Raw genomic sequence first — 21,392 nt, 5'->3', positions numbered from 1 at the left:
ATTTTTATTTTTATTTTTATTATAAAGGCGATTATTAAAATCAAGATTACCTAGCGGACAATAAAAAGGTTTTTAAAGCTAATTTATAAGACGAAGATAAAGAAATACTAGATAAAGATAACAATATTATTATTAATTTTTATAATCCTAATATATATAAGATATTTTAAATTAAAGTATTTAAGAAAAATCTAAAAAAATACTAATAAGATATATAGCCGACGTAGTACCTATAAGAGTAAATATTAATAATAAAAAAAATATATTTATATTACTTATTTAAGTATTTAATAATATATTAATTTGTTATTTAAATATTAAATATAATAATACTAGTAAAGTATTGGAGCTAGAATTATATTTTTAAAAATTTATAAAAATTTTTTACTAATATTATATAAATAATAATAGGGTAGTAGATTTTATTTTAAATATTGATTCTTTAGTATTACTTATATTTAAAGCTTATTATAATACTTTTTTTTTAACTTTAAATTTTTATATAATAGTAAATAGTTATTAGTTTAAATATAAGGGAATAGTAAAAAGCGATATTATATTATTACTTTATACTAAACTAATAATTATTATAAAAATATTAAATAATATATTAATTTTAGTTAAAAGCGAAATATATATTATTTTATTATTATTTTATAGCTTATTATTAAGTATAAATATTTTAAAGTTAAATAGTATATATATTTTTTAAAATATTAAATAAGATATAATATAAATTAAGGACTTAGAAATTTTTATTAGAATAATAGCTCTAGAATTAGGGACTTTAATTTTTTTAATAGAGATATCTATTTTTATAATTAAAAACATTATAATAATACTACTTATTAAGCTATATATATATATAGAATTGAAATAAAAAAATTAATTTTTATATATTAGCTAATATACTTTTTCTAGTTAAATATAGTATTAATATTTTAGTAGAATATTACTTTTTAATTTAAATAAGTATATATTATTTATTTCTTAAATTGAAACTAGATTTAGCGTTAGGAATATTTTATTCTATAGTTTAAAATATAATTATAAATAATCTAAATAAAATTCTAGTAGCGAATTTTAGTTATTATAATATTAAAATTTTTAAAAAATAAAGACTTAGAATAATTATATTTCTAAAAGAGTTAAACTATATAACTATAAATATTAACTTTATTTATATTTTTATGGGAAGGTTTAAAGATAAAGTTGAAATACTTTATATTATTAATTATCTAGAAGAAATAATAGTAAAAAAGGCTAATATTTTTTAGTACTAAAAACTTAAATATATAAAAAGGATTTTAAAAGTACTATAGCTTTATAAAAAGCTATTTCAATTAGGTTTAGGGAGATTTAATAATAATATTAAAATACTAATACTATTCTATAATAAAAATAATTTAAATAAGTTAAAATAAAATATTTTTAAGTTATTTTATTAGGATAAAAAGGCAATAGATTTAATCTTAAACTTTTTTATTAAATAGGAACATATTAAATATATCTCTTTTAGGATATTATTTTTAGCTTTTTCGCTAGCGTTTATAGTTTAGAAAAATAGAAAATTATATATTATTATTAATCTATATAAAATTAATACTAAGTTTTATTTAGATGCTTATTTTTTACCTAAATAAAATACTATTTTAAGTATTCTTAGTAGATCGATAATATTTTTATAGATTTTATAAAAAGATTTTTTTAATAACTAATTAAAAAGTCTAACTAGTAGAAAACGATATTTATAATACTATATTATAGATAAAAGTAGCTTACTATTTTTATAATAAGTTTAGTAAATATATTAGGTTTCTTCTAATATCAAACAAAAAACTTACTTAGTTTATACTTTTAATAATTTATTTTAATATATATTAATAATATTATTATTTTTTTTATTTTTTTTAAATAATTATATAAAGTATTTAAATTAAATATTTAAGATTTTAGAATAAAGCAAAGTTATATTATTAGTTAATAAATATTGTTTTATATATTTTAGTATTATAGTTTTAACTTATTATATTTTTTAACTAAACTTAAGTATAATAAAAGAAAAAATAGAAACTATTTATAAAATAAAATTCCTTTAGAATTTATACTAATTTAAAATAGGTTTAAACTTTTTAAGTACAATTAGAAATGTATTTATTATTATATTTTTATTATTTAGCTATTAGTATAGCTAAAGATATAGGGCTTTAAGTATATAGTAATTAAAAATAGTAAATAACGCTACTATACTAAACGAACAACTATTTATAAAGTTTTAGTTTTTAAAGTAAAAGGACTATTACTATAAAAGCGATTACCTAATATAAAATTAAATAAAATAATATAAAATATTATTTTAAAGTGTTTTCAAGTATAGAAGATATTAAAAAACAAATTATATAATATTTCAACTTTAGCGTTTCTAAATTTTAACTTACTATTTATTTTTTATATAGATAGTAGTAAAAAAAAGAACTATAATATTGCTTTTTACTAAATTAATTTAAATAGAATAGAATAACTAGTACTTTATTTATTTTACAATTTAATAAAAGCGGAAATATCGTATTAGGTAATAGAATTAAAAGCTAGCGCTCTAGTATAAGTATTATTAAAATTACTATAATACTTTAACTTAAATAATTTTATTATAATAATAGACTATATAGTATTAAAATTAGTATTATAAAATAAGATTATAAAAAAGTAATTAGTATATTTAAATAAGTAAATACTTTACTTATTATTTTTTAAATTAAGAATAAATATTATACATTAGGTAGGAAAAGTATATAGTAATATAAATAACTTATTATATATTTTATTAATTAAACTATTAATAGCGATTAAAAATCTATTATTAAATATAGTTTTATAAGTTTTCCCTATAATAATAATATAATTTAATAATAATTTTTTTAAAAATTATTATAAAGAAAATAAAAATTAACTTTAAATTTATTAAAATTTATAAAAAGTTGCTAAAAATTAAAAAATTATTAAAAAACAATAAGTAAAAAATATAAATATTATATTATTTCTATTACCTAGATTTAGAGACAGGTTTACTTTACTATATTAGTATTAATATTAATTATTTATATATATTAATAAAATTTATATATACTATCCTTAAATATAAATATAATTTTTATACTTATAAAAAGATTAGTTATATATATAAATAATTAAGATAATTAGTATATTTTCTAAGAATATAGAAATAAATTAAAAGCTATATAAAGGCTTATTTTATTTATTAACTATTAAAAGTATTTTAAAAACCTTTTTATAATAAATTATACTTTTTAAACAAGGCTATAGCTCCCTTTAAAGTCGTTTTACTAAATTTTATTATTATATTTCTATTAACTTTTAAATAAGTATTATATTTTATTTCCTATTATAAAAAAAATAATAAAATTTATGTAATTAGTTTCTAGAAATAAGAAGTAAATAGCTAAATAATAAATAAAGTAATATTAGCATTAGATATACTATATATAAGGATAATTATTAAAAATGATTTTAAATTAAGATTTTAAATTTATATCTAATTTTTAGAAAGCTTTATTTATAAGATATAAGGTAAAATTAGGAATAACTGCCTTTTATTACTTTTTAGTAGAAAAGTAAACTAAATAAATAAATTAAACTATAAAAACAATTTTAAAATATTTACTAATTAGTAAATATAAAAAGCAATAAAATAAAAAATTATTTAAAATTAAATATACTTTAAATATATTACTAAATATTTTTACTAGTATAATACTATTTAAAGTATTTTATAGTATTTTACTTAAGGATTTACTATTTTTAATAATAGATATAGAATTAAAATATAATTAGCTAGCTAAAAACTTTTATAAGAAATAATAATAAATTTATTTAAATAGAAATAATATAATTTACCTAGTTTAAATATATATAGTAATTAACTTTAATCGAAAATATTAACTATTTTAATTCTAAAAATTAGTTTATTTAAAGTTAGTAAAAATTAGTATACTAGGGTATTATTTACTAAAAACATTAAGTATTTTAAATAAAAAATTTACTTTATTAGTTAAAGCTACCGCTAGTTATAAGCAAAATATATTTTATTATATTAGTTATTTATTTAAAATAAGTAAATATAAATTTTTATAAATAATTATTTTTTTACTTTTTTTAATTCTTATTAATAAAGTAGAATATTATATTATTAAAAAGATTTTATAAAAAAAAAAGGAATAACTATAAGGCTATTAAATAAAATAAAAAAATTATAAGAAAATAATATTTAAGCTAGTATAGCAATTTTAATAAAATATTCCCTAAATAGTAAAATAATTTAAAAAGTATAAATAAATTATATAAGTGCGAAATACTATTTTTTTATTAAAATAGTTTTTTTAAATTTTTTCCTTAGATAGAATTAATTCTATTTATTTAATATTTTACTTTATTATTATTTTCTAGCTTTATATTTATATTAAATAATTACTTATACTTATTAACTATATTGGAAATAAGCTTTAATATTAAATAAAAGAAAAATAAGTATAAATATATAGTTAAACTCCTACAATAGACTATAAAGCTATAAATATTTTTTAGAAAACTATTAAATATTAGAACTAAGTAGGAATATTACTTAGGAGAACTAGTAAATATAATAATATAATAGTATTAAAAGCTAAGCTATAATAATTATTTAATAAATATTAATCTAAATAAACTAATAAAATGGGAGCAATTAGCTTATTTACTAGACTTATAGTATTTACTTATAGTTTAGGCAAAAAACCTAGAGTATTATAATATAGTATTCCTAGAAAAATATTTAGCTATTAATATTAATTATTAAAATGATTTAAAATCAAACTTAAAAAATACTAAAAAATTAGTTTAGGCGCTATATATAAATAATATATTATATTTTATATTAAATAGATTTTATTTATATAAAGTAGTCTAGAACACTTTTAATAGAACTAGCTAACTATATATTCTATAAATAATTAAGCTAGATAATAGGATTATATATAAAATAAAGTCTTTCTATAAAAGCAATTTATTTAATATAAATAAATCTATAGACTTTCCGAAGGTATATATTAGTATTTTTAATTTATATTTTATAATTAAAGATAGTAGATAGTACTATAGTATTTTTATTAATATAAAAGTAAAATAGTATAATATATATTATTAAATTTATATAGGCGAATTTAATAAAAAGGTACTATAGTGGAAACAGAATATAAAGTAAATATAAAATATTATTTTAAACTTTTTAATTACTTATAACTTTTTAATAGACAATAGTATAATATAAATCTAATAAAACTAATTATATACTATTAAAATATAAAAAGTTATAAATTTAGCTTTTTTATCAACTTAGAATCTATACTAAGGGAAATTACAATAAATTCCGAAATATTTATTAAATATAATTGGCTTTAGGCTAAATATAACTTAAGGGGATATAATAAACTAGATATTAAAAGTAAAGCTATTAATATTAATAAATAATAAAACTTAGAATATAATAAAGATAATAATTTTATAAAATTGTATTATAAATTATATTAAAAAAAATATATTAGTTTATAATTTTAAAAAAAGTATAAGTTTTATTTTATAAATATTTAATTAAAAGATATATTTCAAAATATATAATATTATAATATTTTTTATAAAAGATATTAAAATTTATATTTTACTAAAAATAAATAATATAAATATAGTAATAATAATAATAGAGTATAAATAGAAACTAAAGATTTTAAAGTTTATAGTATAGCCTTTAGTTACTTATTAGCTAGTTAAAATTTTAATATACTTTATTATATATTTTAAAAGCATTTTTTTAGACGATTAATAGACCTATTAAATTAATTATCTTAAAGGAGTAGAGGGTACTAAACTATATATAAGATATTAATTACAGTTTATTAGAAAAAGCAATTTAATTAAAAGTATTATCGTTAGCGTAAAATACGCCGTATAAACTTTTAATAGTAAAACGAAAAAATAATACTTCTTATACTATAAAAGAAAATAGTATAAAAGTAACTTTATAAAATAGTTTAATATAAATAAGGATTTCTTTAAACCTAATAATTATAGGGAAAATACTTAGTACTTAGGTAATAAGTTACTGATATAGTATTATACGCCTCTAATACTATAAATACTATATAGCGTGTATAATAGAAATTAGCTATATAATAAGAGATTAGTATTAAATATTACTTAGAAATTTAAAAAGTATTTATTATTTATTACTAATTTAATATTAATAACTAAAAAGAAGTATAAAAATATAATAAATAAAGAAAATAAAAAAGACTTTTTTTTATAAGCGGGATTAAAAGTTAAAAAGCTTAAAAAGAACTTATTAAAAGCGAAAATATATAGTTACTAGGTTCTAAGTGATTTTAAGTTAGAAAAAGAAAAAGATTTTAATACTAAGAAAGAACTTAATTTATTAAAAAAAGAAAAGGCTTAAATAATTATTAAATTAATATAACTTTTATAATAGGTAAAAAAAATATTATAATTAATAAAAACGGATATAATTAAACAACTTACTAGGAGCTTAATATAATAAGTATTAAGTTATTAAAATTAAATAATAATTATAAAGTAGTAAAAGCTATAATAGAGGTTATAACTATAAATTTAATAAAATATTTTAAAAAATAAATATTATTATTATATAATAAACTTTTTAAAAAGTCTAAAATATTTTAAGAAAGTTTATATAAAATAGATAATAAATTATTTAAAATAAGTAAATTATATTTTAACCCAAATATATATATACTATTAAATGAAACCAATACTATAAAATAAAAATATAATATAACTATTAATTATTTTAACTCTATTAATAATATTTTTTATATAAAGAATAAGATTATATTATAAAATCTATAAAAAGTTAAAGGTAAATAGGATATAGCAATAGTTAAATAGTATATAGCTAAAAAATAAAAAGGTACTATATTATAAAATTTATAAAAAGTTAAAATTAATTAAAATATAGCAATAGTTAAGTAGTATATAGCGGAAAAGCAAAGTAATATTATACTATAGAATTTATAAAAAGTTTAAAGTAAATAAAATATAATAATAGCAAAGTTATATATAGCTAAAAAGAGAAACTTTATACTATAGAGTTTATAAAAAGTTTAAAATAAATAAGATATAGTAATAGCTAAATAGTATATAGCTAAAAAGTAAAATAGTATTATACTTAATAGGTAGCAATCGCAAGTGCAATTGCAAGCAGAAAACAAGGAACTAGTAATCGTTAATTATTATTATATTGTATACTAAGAATAAGTTCTATAAAATACTTTAAATTTATACGCTATGCGCTATACGCTATTTACGTATTAGTTGCTTTTTCTTTTTGAATACTACTGCTCCTGCGCAGCTTAAATTAGAATAAACGTAAGTATTTATATATAATAATTGTTTATAAAGAATTGTAAGTAAGGAATCGTTAACGATAATTGTAGCTAATATTATATAGTTGATAAGTAATATATCGCAAATATATATATTGCATATTTGAATTAGGGCTAAAGGAAAAGTAATAAACTATTAATATAAAAAAGTATAAATTAGGAATTATTAATTGAAAAAAGATCGTTAAATCAACTATTAATATATTATCGATTATATCGAAGAATTATATTCTATTAAGAAATATAAAAAAAAAGAATTTATTAAATTAAGTCGTTAGCAATATATTGCTAACGGATATATTTATATTAAACTGATTTTATTTTTTATTTTTCTTTAATAACTTTTATGCCTTTTCAGTTTAGTTAAATATTACTATTCTTTAATAGTTTGCTAGTATTACTTCGGTTACTAACTTAATTTTTAAAAAATTACGCGATAGTTCCGTTATTTATATAAATAGTAATATAATAATACGATTTAAATATAACCGTTTTAATAATATTAATTGTCCTAACGAAACGATTATTTAAAGTTATTAGTATTTTTTCTATTTAATTATAGTTTATATAGCTTTTTTTCAACAATTCGAATATGAATTTTAGAGTTATTTTACTATTATAATATATTCTTTCTAGTACTCGGGTTATTTTTACTTATTTCCCTTCGGCTATTAGTATTAATGTGTTTGCGCTTTTTATTTTCGCTTTAAGTTAGCTAACTTATTTATTTATTTAAATTTATTTAGCTTCTAGCAATATAGTAATATAAATAAGTATTTTTTAAGGTTTTTTATTAAGTATTATAAAGCTATCGTTTTCGTATTCTTCGTTTTCATTACTTTTCTAATTTATATTTAAATAATTTATTATATCCGATATAGGAATATACTTTGGAACCAACTATTTTAAAATAGCTTAAAGCTGCTACGTACTTTTACTTATACGAATATTATAATTAAATTTGTTTTCTATAACCGCGGAAAATATTTTATTTATTATCGATTTAAAAAGGAAATTGTCTTTTTTTTTAAACTTTTCCCTTCGTTGTTTTCGTACTAAATTATCGATAACAAATTTATTTTATTTTTTAAGTTATCGCTTAAAGCGGGCAGTAATATTTTTTTTTAAAATTGGTTATTACTTACTTTATATAACTAAACTTAAATTTGCCGATTGCTATAGCAGATTCTTTTTGGGAAATAGCTAAGCCGGAAGCTAAATTTATATAAATAATTTCGTTTTCATTTTATTCGATTTTTTTTTTAAAGTTTTCGCTTTTTTTATTAAAATATTTTTATCGTTTTTGTTTCCTATTTCTATGCTTAAAGACTTTAGTTAGCCGAAATCCCAAACTTTAAAATTTTATTTAAAACTTTTTCTATTATAAGCTTATTCTATAATTCGAAAATTAATTTCTAGCTTTAATATACGAATATACGACGACGAAATTATTATATTTATATATGATTTCGATTTTATTTTAGAATTATATAATAAGATCTTAGGTAAACGGCAGTAATAGCGTTTAGTTGGATTTTTTTTTTCTTTTTTTTGCGTAAATATTTTTAACTAAACTTATATAAGCCGGATATTTTTAATAAAGAATATTAGTTCTTAATAAGTTAATAGTATAAACTAGGGGTTTTACTTCTTAATATATATACTACTTATTTAAATAATAAATAATAATATAATAAAAGCTAAGTATTTATATTTTTTTAATTATATTTTTATATTAACTTATAATCTACTAGTTTTAGCTTTCTTTTTTTTATATTAAGATTTTTATTTCTTTTTTATTATTTTGTTTTAGGTATATTGTCGGTAGTATACTTTCCGAATATATATTTTCGAGCTATTTCTAAATTTATATCGGGATTGGAGTTGTCGTTTTTGTTTATTAAGTTTTTTAGCAATAAATTTTTTAATACTAAATTAATACTTTTTATCCCGGCATTTAAAAAGGAATTATTAATAAAATATTTATTTTTATTATTTTTTTTTTCGTAGTTTTTAGGTTAACTTTCCATAGAAAGAGGTTCTATAAAATTATTATTATTTTATTTTATTATTTTTATAAGTATATTTCTTTAATAAAAAGAATATAGCCCCAGTTACCTAAAGCTTAATAAAAAAAAAATATAGTTATTCTAGTTTAAAACTAAAAATACTAATAAAGTAATTATAATCGTAAAAAGTAATTAAACTTATTTTAATAATATAATCTTAATTTTTATCCGATAATATTTCGAAAATATTTATCTAGTACTATTTATCGATTAAAAAGAAAAGCGATAATATATATTCCTATTTATATTCTATATATAAAATTCCTTTATATAAAAAAATTTTATTTATCGTATTATAGATTTCGTTTAAAGCGGGATATAAACCGCCGATTTATAAACTAGCGATAAATAATCTATATAGCTTTACTATTTTTTTAAGAAAGTTTCTAATTATAGCCAACATTTTTAAGTTTTCGATTTCAAGCTTCGTTTTAATATAATTCGTTTTATTATTACTATAATATATTAATATTTTTTATATAATTGCTTATAGCTTTTAAAAAATTAATTTAAAATAATTGTATTCTATTTCTAAAACGGTTTTAAAAAAGAATATTTTATATAAAATATAATTATTAAATGCTAGTTTTAACTTTTTTAAAAGCCCGGAATATAATATACTTGCAGTTTATTTATTAGTAATAAATATTATTTTACTATTTTATTTAAAATATTTATTTAGTATAAGCTATAAATTGCTTTTATTAAGCTTAAATGTATATTAATAGAGTAGTGAATAGTTTCTTAATATATTAGTCGGTTCGTATAATACTACTTATATATTATATATATGTTTAATAAGTATTAGGATATTATTTATATATATTATTTGTCCTTTAATAATTAAAAAATAGTATAGTATTGCTAATATATTTTTTAAAAAGTAAAAGTTAAAATAAGGATTTAAAGTATTATACTGCTAAGCTTTTAATACTAATTTACTTTTCTAAAGTATTAATATCCTAGTTAAATTAACTTTTATATAAATAATAAAATAGGAACTTATAACAAATAAAAGTATATAGTAGTTTATACCCAATTTTAAATTTTAAGTTAGACTACTTCCTTAAACTATAATATTTTTATAACAATAATATTTAGCTTATAACCGCTAGCTATAAATAAACTTATATTTGTTAATTAGGTTTTATATAGCATTATTTATATTAAATATTTTTTAAAGTAGCTATTATTTATTTTATATATAACCCTATTTTTTCTATTTAACAAAATACTATACTTCTTTGCGTTTACTATGACTTGGAAAACTAAACACCTTATAATTAAAAATTTTCTTTATAAAATAATTGCTGGTTTTGTTTTTATATTTTTTTATAGGTTTTAAACAGTTATTATTATATAGTTTTTAGTATAGGTTTTTACTTTTTAAAGCTAATTCCAATATTATTATAAATATAATAAAATATATTTTCCAATTTTCTAGTAATTATAGCTTATAAGCGTTTAGCCTATAGTATTTAATAATTTTGAAAAAGCTTATATATTAATTATATAATTTTTTATTGTCGATTCTTAATAACTTATAACTTTTATATAATCTAATAAAAATGTAATTTCCTTCCTATATAATAAAAAAATAATAATATATATTATAGCGTAGTTTCATTTCCGCTACTATAAAACCTATAGTATTTAAAACTTTTTTCCTAAATTTTTTCGCGGGTTTTTATTATATTAATATGCTTAATCGGTATAAGTAATTTATTATTATTTAGCTTATATTTATATTGTATTTTATTTAGAAAAAAAATAGTATTAAAATTTATTATATTATTAAAGGAAGTAATTATACGTTTTATAAATTTATCCTAAAAAGTATTAGAATATATAGCGATCGCAAACTTAAATATAATTTCGAAAGTCTAATTACTATATTCTAACTAATTGTCCGTTTATAAATAATATAATATTAATACTAATATTTTAATACTTAAAATTCTAAAGATCTTTTTCTAAAATTTTAATAAAAATTTACAATTTTTATTAGAAATAATTACTTTAGAAATATTCTATAATCTCGTAATGTAGAGCAAAGCTTTTGCCTAATTTTTAGCTATTTATATAGTTATTCTTAGAACCGATTTAAATACTTTACTAAACTTATAAATAATAATTATATTATAATTAAAACCGCTATCGAGTTTTAATAAAGCTATTATAAAATTAATAATAATAATATAGTAATCAATCGGAGGGGAAATAATAAATTGCAAACGCCTATATATTAAATGCCGTTTTATTTGCCCTAATTAATATTTTAAGTAATAGACCTTAACGACTTATTTATATATCTTATATAAGCTATTATAGAAATATAGATTATATACTACGTAGAAAACCGTTTTCTCGCAAAATTCTAATATATATAGCTATATTCGTGTATTCTTTGGATCCTCGTAATAAATAAAATTTAATTTAAAACGGAAAAAAAATATTTTCTCCTTTTATTTTTTTTTTTTTTTAGATTTTAAAGTATTATAAATTTTGTTTTATTTCCTATTTTTAGTATATCTTTTAATAAGTTTTTTTTTAAATATAAACGATATTTCCGCAAAAATTATATAATAAATATTAATATTGTTAAAAATATTTTTTTCGCTTTCTAGTTCTACTAATTTCGCTTTTTTTTAAAACAATTATAATAGCGTATTTAATATTATGTTTTTTTTTTTAAGTTTTTAGCGAACATCGAAATTATACTAAGAAATATATTAAAAAGCTTGTACTAATCGCAAGTTTAGCTTATTTATAGATGAAAACAACAATCTGGTATTGTTATAAACTTTAACTATAATTATATAATTAGTAAAAATTATCGGTTTTTTTTCTATTTTATATATTATTATATAATTAATCTTTTTAAGAATTTATACTAAATAAGCAATTTCTATTTTAGTTAGCTAATAATACTTTTCTACTTTAATTAGTAATTTCGAAAAAAATAAAATCGGTTCGATAGTATTGCGAAAAAAGCTATTTTTTTTCGGATTTTTTTTTATATAATAAACTATTATATTGAACCCTATTTTTAATATATTAAGCTCGATAAATAACTAGCGTTGTACGTTTTAATAAACTAACTATATATTTAAAGTTAGTATATTCCGAAAAATATTAAATATTTTTATTTCTTTTTCTATAAATATAAACAATTTAATATAAGACTAGTTTTTTTATTTATTTCTTTTTTTAGGAAGTATACTTTTTAGCAATTTTGTTTTTTTTATTATTAGTAGTTTTGCAATTTAAGTATAATATACGATATTCGACCGTAAATAGTTCGAAAAGCCGAGCTAATATTCTAATTAGTCTAAGTTCCTAGGCATTTTAATATGTTTAATCGCCGCTATATATTCTTCGGTAATTAAAAAACCGAAAGTATTAACTATTTTTTTAAGAGTATAATGGCCGGATATTTAAAAAACGATTTTTTCGGTTTTAAAAATAAATATTTTTATATAAATAAGTTAAATATTTAATTTAAATACTATATATATTTTTTAAATATTTTCGAGAATACTACTATATTATTTATATAATAATAGCAAAAACTCCTAAATTCTTATAGTATTTTATTTTTTTTTTTTTATATATAAGGAACCGATTTTTTATAGCTTATAAAAGCTATATTAAAGGATTTTACTTTATAGTATAAAACTATTATAAATTTATAATAATCGAAAATTCGAACTAAAAATAAATAAAATATATTACTTCCATCGACAACTATAATATAATAATAGCCTATTAATAGTTAAATAATTTCCTTTTAAAAAAAAAAAATTGATTATTTAATACCGCAATTTTATTAAGTTTTCTAATATCGATAACAATTTTTCCTTTATAAATAGGCGTTTTCTTAGGTTTTATATATAATAAATATAGGAAAAGCAAAAAAAGTTAATAGTCGAAACTATAAGATCTTATTTTTTTTATATATTTTATCGAATTTCTTATTAATTAGTTTTTTAATATCCGGATTTTGCAAATAAACTTAATAATTAAGCTTCATAGTAAAAAACTATTAATTAATAATTAATAATACTTCTATTTATTCGTTTTTAGGAAGTTTAACTATATTACTTATATCCTCTTAAAGTTGGGGATACTTATTAACTAATTATCGTATTTATAATATTTTTTCTAATAATCCGTACACTGTAACTTTATTAATTAAATAAGTTTCCAAGTTCGGGTTAACTATTTTTTTCTATATACTTAAAGTAGCTTTTTCCCGTTTTCTATAAAATTCTTTTTCAAATTCGGAATTAGTAGCTAGTAAATATAGCTTAATATCGATAGTATAAGCTTTTTATTAATTATATTCCGAAATTACTTTTAGTTTATATTTAGCTTTTAATTCTAAAAGTTTATAGTTATTATTTTATATTAAAATAAAATCAGTTTTTATATCGATAAAATAAGTATAAACTTTTTCAATTTCTAGTTTAAAAAGAAAATTTTTATTTAGAATAAGTATTTATTTTTTTAGCATTATAAATATTAGGACTATACTATATAGTGGAATTATTTGCGATTTATTGCATTAAACTACCTAACGAATATAAATATTCTTTTTAGTAATAGGTTTTATAGGGACTTCAACGTATTAATAAGTTTTGAATATAAAGACTTTTTTTAAGATATTGATTATTATATTCTTCGGTTTTAAAATATTTATTCTTAATAGTATATTAGCTTTTAAGTTATTTATAATACAAACTTCCCGATTAAAGTAAATAAATATTTTATTTCTTAAAGTCGTTTTGTTTTTTATATAGAAATTTAGTATTATATACTTATTAGTTATATATCTGTTTTTTCCGATGTTTCTAAGCGTTATAACATTTAAGTACATTTTAATTTGCAATTATTTATAGCGATTTTTAAAAAAGCGACAATCCCCTAAGCTTATATTACATCTAGTGTCTATATAAATAAAGTTTAAAACTTTCTTAATAAAAAAAGATACCCTAGTTAATAGAAAATACTATAAGCGAAATAATAGTTTTATACTTTTAGCTAGATTAGCTATAAACTCGATTATTAGTATTTCAACTATATTAAATAAAAGAAAAAATAAAACGTTAATACTTAGCTTTTTTATTATATTTTCTTTTTTATTTTTATATTTAATATTTATATTTTTTATTTATTTACTTCTATCGGTATAAGGTTTCTTGCTTATACGATTTGAATTTTTTATTTAATAGTATATTTCTTAAATATATATTTATAGTTAATTGCTTAATTTAAACTTTTTTTTATATTTTAGGTATTCTAATAGCTTACTAAGCTTAGAAGTATTGGCTTAATAAATATATTATATATTGCTAAAATATATAGTAACTTTATTTTACTTTGCTTTTTCTAACGGCTTTTCTATTTACTAATTTTTAAAAGTATTTTAATAATTGTTATTCGTTTTTATATAGAAAATGTTTTGTATATAATAATTCTTTTAATTTAAATACTAATCGTTTAAAGCATAGTAAGTTTCTTATAATAAGCTTTTTTTTTACGTATTAGCATAGTATACCGGCATATTAATAACTATAAGGCTATATAGTATTAGGGCCGTTATACTATATTTAGCTATTGGCTAATTACTATATACTATATTTTTTTAATAAGCTAAGAATTAGTTGTTGCTATATTTCTAGTTCGGTTGCGCATTTTTAGTTATAATTATTAAAAAAAGGTATATAGCCGGTAGCTTTTTTTTTATAAGCTATTAAAATTGTACTTAATTTGTACTTTACACTTATTACTATTAAGGATATAACTATAATAATACTATTTACAAGTATATATTTAAAACTTATATTATTAGATATTAGTAAGCTTAAAATTAAAAAAAGTAAAATAAACTTAGCGGGTATCCTAAAAAATAAACACCGTATATAAGCCGCTAAAAATATATTTAAAAATTAAAAAGTTAGTTACTTTAAAAAAGCAGCTAATAAATACTTTTAAAACTTTTCTACTATTAATTGTAATATAAGTTCGATAAACTTTAATTCTAATTTCTTTATAGCCTCTTACGCGGACGATTTATACGTAAAAGCTTTTTTTCTTTTTTATATATCTTTTTATATATTTTTTTCTTTTATAAGTTATAAAGTTTTTTACGGTTTTAATTGCGAACAATCGCAATTCGGTAAAATAATTCTTTTTTTTTATTTAATTTTATAGTAAATAACCGAATAATATAATCTATTCTTAGCGGAAAAACTATATTTTGTAGTTCTATTGCAATATTATTTTATACTTAGCTATATTAAGTTGTTTTATTAGTAATACCTATTTACTTTATATATTTTAATACTAATTATATATAAATATTTGCTTTTTTATACTTTAAAACGTCGTTTAGTATATAATATTGCTTTTTTAGCTTTGCTAATATAAAAAAAATAAAAAGCTTAAATTTCTTTTTTAAATAGATAAAAAATCGTTTTAAACTAAAAAAAAATTTTATAAATAATATTTTTTCGTTTTTAAATAGTATATTTAGCTAAAACTGAAATACAGATCTATAAAAACATTTTGTAATATTTTTTTTAATCGATTTTTTTTTTATTTTTGCTTCGTTTTCAATATACCGCGATTATAAATATATATTTTAATAAATTATTTCTTTATAAGCGTATATAATATTTCCTATTCCGTATACCTTTTCGCAATTTGGCTATAAAAAACTAATATCCGTTGCTTTAAATATTTTTTTAGTATTTTAGCTATTGAAATTTATAGGCGCTAAGCTAGTATTAGTATAAAAATTAGTATTTATATTTATATTTAAAAAGTTATTAATTTTATTAATACGATAATTTATAAGATTTTCGATTTAGTTTTGCGAAAAGCTTTCTTAATAGGATTAAGCTAATACTTATACGATAACTTACTATAATATTTTATATAATATAAAAAGTATTGCGGGTTGCGTATTGCTTTGCGCATTTCAATACGTTGTACTTGCTAGCTAATTCCGTATTTAAGAATTAACTTAAAGGAAATAAGTATTCTAGGAAAATATTTTAATTTTAAAATTAATAAGGTTATTGTTAATAAAAGGGTTTACTTTTATAATACTAGATTAGGGAAACGTAGCGGTATAACAAATTAATAATATAAAATTAAAATTTTAATTAAAGTTTTATATATTATTATTAGAATTACACAATTGCTTAAATAGCGAACTACTATAATTAAAAGCTGCTATACCATTTTTTAATATTTTAGAAATAAAATTTTTATTAAATTTTAATAGCTAAGTTTTTTTTAGCGTTTCTTTAATAAAAAATATTAAAAAAAAGGAATTATTTTTTTTATATAATATTTCATAATAATTTTCGTAAAATATAGCTATTTTTAATTCCGAAAATACTTTTTTTTTAAACTTTATAGTTGAAGTAAAGTTAATTATAGTTAAAACAATTTTAGTATTATAGTTTACGCTATTTATTTAAGTAGTTAAATTGCTCAATTTAAAAACTTTTAAATAGTATTTTATTGCTTAATCTTAGAAAAATACGGTTTATAAAAATAAAATAACGATTTTTCAATATTTAAATATTGCTTTCTTTAAAAAAATTTAATTGCATTTCTAGTAAGCTAACTGCCTAAAAAGCTAATAAGCGGCTTAATATTATCGGGAATAAAAAATACTTATTTTAATATCGATAGCTTATCTTTTTCGGTTGCAAATATAGTTACTAATACTAATATAAATTTTTTTTTTTTATATTAGTTAATCTACTCGAAGTATATTATTCAAAGGATAATAAGCGGTAATAATTAATTCTATGCAGATGCTGCGTTATTTTACTTCAATAGCAACTATTATCGTATTAATTAAAAGCTTATAACTAAAATAAAAGTTCGACTACCCTCTTAAGCAGTTCTAGTTTTTTGATATTAAATTGTAATTAAAGATTAATTATAAAAAGTATTAAAATAAAAATATTTTTATTGTTAAAAAAAGAAGTTTTTTGTTGTTAATAAGCAATTTAGTTGTTGAAGGGGAAATAGCAATAGCTTTTTCCTTCTTTTTAAAACGTTTTTTCTTTACGCGTTAAAGCGCAAGCTACTAAAAGAACACGATTCCAAGAAGGCAAAAATTAAAAAAAAATACTAGGATTATATAAGTGCCTATTTTGCGGGTTTTAGTATATATAGTATATAATAGCTTTTATAGTTATAGGAGTCGTATATAGCTTAATACTATAATACTTCAATATAAACATATAACTATAAGCCTTTTAAACAATTTTGCGTATACCGATTTGCATTAATTATTCATTAATATATTAGCAAAAAATAGCCGCTACTATATTGATTAAATCGTTATAATAGAAGTATAAAGCAATTATTAAATTTAATAAAACGCTAATATGTGTTTCTAGTACGGAAGAATAGTTTAATTAATATTAGTAATAAGCGTAAAAAAATAAATCTAGGCTTTAAAAAAAGCTAGTACACCGGTAGAAACTAGGTATTACTATTAAATAATAAGTAGCAATCGCAAATTCAATTACAAGCAGAAAACAAGGAACTAGTAATCGTTAATTATTATTATATTATATACTAAGAATAGGTTCTGTAAAATGCTTTAAGTCTATGCGCTATGCGCTATACGCTACTCACGTATTAATACTATAGAAAATTAAAAGCAAATAAAATATAGTAATAGCTAGGTTATATATAGCTAATAAAAAATAAAGTAATATTAATTTATAAAATATATAATAAGTCGAGAATAAGCGAAATATAGTAATAATAAATTTATAAATATTTTAAAAAAGGTATAGTAATATAAAGAAAAAATATAATTGTTTATAAATAGTAATAAATAATCTAACTAAGGCAGGATATTTAAAATTTATAGATAATGCAAATATAAAAGGTAATAATAATTATTTTTTATTATAAGCGATAAAATAATTTTTAATAAATCAATAATTGCTAATCAATAAAACTAAATTAATAATTAATAAAATATAATTAAATAAAATTTATAAATATTAGTTATTTTAATAAAGTAATAGCTATAATTAAAAAAGATAATTAATAAATCGATAATTGCTAAGCAATAAAACTAAATTAATAATTAATAATTATTATATTAAATATAATATTATTTAAAAATCTATTATTTTAAACAACTTTTAAATAAATAGAATAGCTAAAAAAAACAGCTAAACTATTATTATTAAAATAGTAATTACTTATTAACTTAAAATAAGTTGATTACGTAATCAAGCTAAAAAAACATAAATATATATAATAAAATATATATATATTATATGAGCTTAGTAATCAAAACTATTAATAAATATATTTGGAATTAAATTGCTATTGTAGCAAACTAGTAGCAAAACTGATTTCAAATACAAGTATAAGCCTTAAATCTGACGTAAGATTACGAGCTTTTATTATAAATCCCTCAGATTTATAACGTAAGCTTATAGTAATATTAGTTGTAATCTATGATTAGAAATACAAAGATTATAAATCCTTAGATAGTTTTTTGTCTATAAATAAGGAGGTTCTCCCTTCTTAAAAATCAATCAATCCAATATTACTCAATTGTCTTTTAATACAATCGTCCAAGAATTCAAATACACGCCCTAAACCATTACCTCTACCTATAATATAAGTCCTAGACTATATATCCCGATTAAGCTAGCTTTAACATTTTTCTAAAACTTAATTTTGTTAAAAAAACCTTAACTCCTTCCGTTTGAATGTAATCTGTCCTCCGACACTTAAATTATATTTCTAATTATTTTAAGTATAAATAATATAATAAATCATAATATATATAGCAATTAAGTAAGAGTATTAAAGCTAAAACACTAAGCTATTTACAACCTAGTGGCTTAGCAGAGATTATCTTTATAATTGTAGTTAGTTATATTATAATTAACTAAGTTACTTACCTACTTTTAAAAACTAATAATAATAAAAGGCTTTAATTATAAATAAAATAAATAATATTTTAAAATTAAATGTACCTTCTACCTAGAGTATATAAATTCTACTTTTTAATTATTTTTATATATAATATAATAGTTTAGTACTTAATAGCTTATTCTTATTATTATTTATTTATAAAGTATATTTAATTATAATAATAAATAGTTTTGCCCTAGTTAAGGATAGTAAACTTATATCCTTTTCTTATTAATTATTATTTAAAATAAATATTTCTAATTAATTTAAAAATGAAGTTAAGTAAATAGTAATCTAGCTTATTAAATATATTAAAGCTTTAGTATTAATTAAATAATAATATATATATTGCTATTATATAAATTATATTAAAAGAAGATAGGTATTATATAGTATAATTAAAATAATTTAGTAAATATAATAGAAAAGGAAAATATAATAACAATTAATATTAAAATTAATAATAGAATATTAATATAAAATATAAACCAAACTTTATTACTTATATATAGTAAGGAAAATATAAATAACCTACCTTTAGTAATATATTTATTATAATATATTAAAGAGACTATAATATTAGAAAATATTAATAAAAGTTTTATAAATAAATATAAAGAAAGGGAAAACTAGTAAGATAATACTTTTATAGATAATAATAACCTAGTTAAAAATATATTATTCAATATATAGAACTAGGGAGAAAATAACTTTATACTTACTATATAAGAAGCTATAACTATATTTATTACTTAAAATATCTTTATAAAAAAAATTTTAATTAAATTTTATAATTAAACTAACTATAGCTAAGAAGTACTTAAAATTACATATTCAATTTTTAATAATATAAAAAGCTTTATAAAATATATTAATAATTAATTAAATTTAAAAGATAATTATATTCTAAGTAAATCTTTTATTAAGTAAATAATAGATTATATATAAGTATTTATTTATAGTATATAATAATTATTTATTAATCTAGAAGATATGCGCCCTAAGGCGCAATACGCTAAGATAGTACTAGCTTAATAGGGCTAGCCCCTAGCCTAGCTAATAGGTGAGCTGAAAGGCGGGTAGCTAATATATATATATATAGTAGAATACTCTAATAAGAGATATAATAACCTTCTAAAGACTAGTAACAAATTTCCTATCCTAATCTAAAATAATTATAAGCGAGATACCCTATAGAATAAGGTATAACCTTTCTATAAATATAATAGCTTATTGCTTACTTATTTATATAAACTTCTTAGCTATTATTTTCAAAAATTTATCTATAATTAATATTAATATAAATATAATAAGAATAAAATTAATAAACAAGGTATTAAAAGAGCAAAAAAGTAAAAAAATTAATTATAAAGCTTGAAAAAAAGTGTAATATAGTATCTTATTATTTAAATATAAGGCGTAGTAAGCTAAATATCTTTTTAAATACTTAGTTATATTAAAGAAATAGAATTTTCTTATAATACTTTTATATATATAATTAAAGCTTAGATAACTTTAATTATTATATATTATTTTAAAGATTTCTTATTTTAGATTTAAAGGTAGAATAAAATAGAATCTTTTAATTTTATTATTATTATAAATAAAATTATCTAAAAGTTTAAATAAAAAATATATTATATTTTAATTTTTAATATTATTTATTTTTAAAAAGTTTAAAATATAAATATATTTTATATTATTTTAATAATTAGCTTTAATTTAAGTTTTAAACTCTAGAGATATTTAATAATTGCGATAAAATATATCTTAATAATCTACTTAAATTTAGTTTCTAAATAATTATATATATTATTAATAATAAAAAATCTTAATAATATATTAAGGATAATATTTACCTTTCCTACTTTATAAT

Source organism: Bacidia gigantensis, assembly GCF_019456465.1.
Source record: "Bacidia gigantensis strain McMullin 20006 chromosome Unknown contig_74, whole genome shotgun sequence".
Taxonomy (NCBI): Eukaryota; Fungi; Ascomycota; class Lecanoromycetes; order Lecanorales; family Ramalinaceae; genus Bacidia; species Bacidia gigantensis.
The sequence above is the reverse complement of the archived record's forward strand: the minus strand, read 5'-3'. Positions refer to the sequence as shown.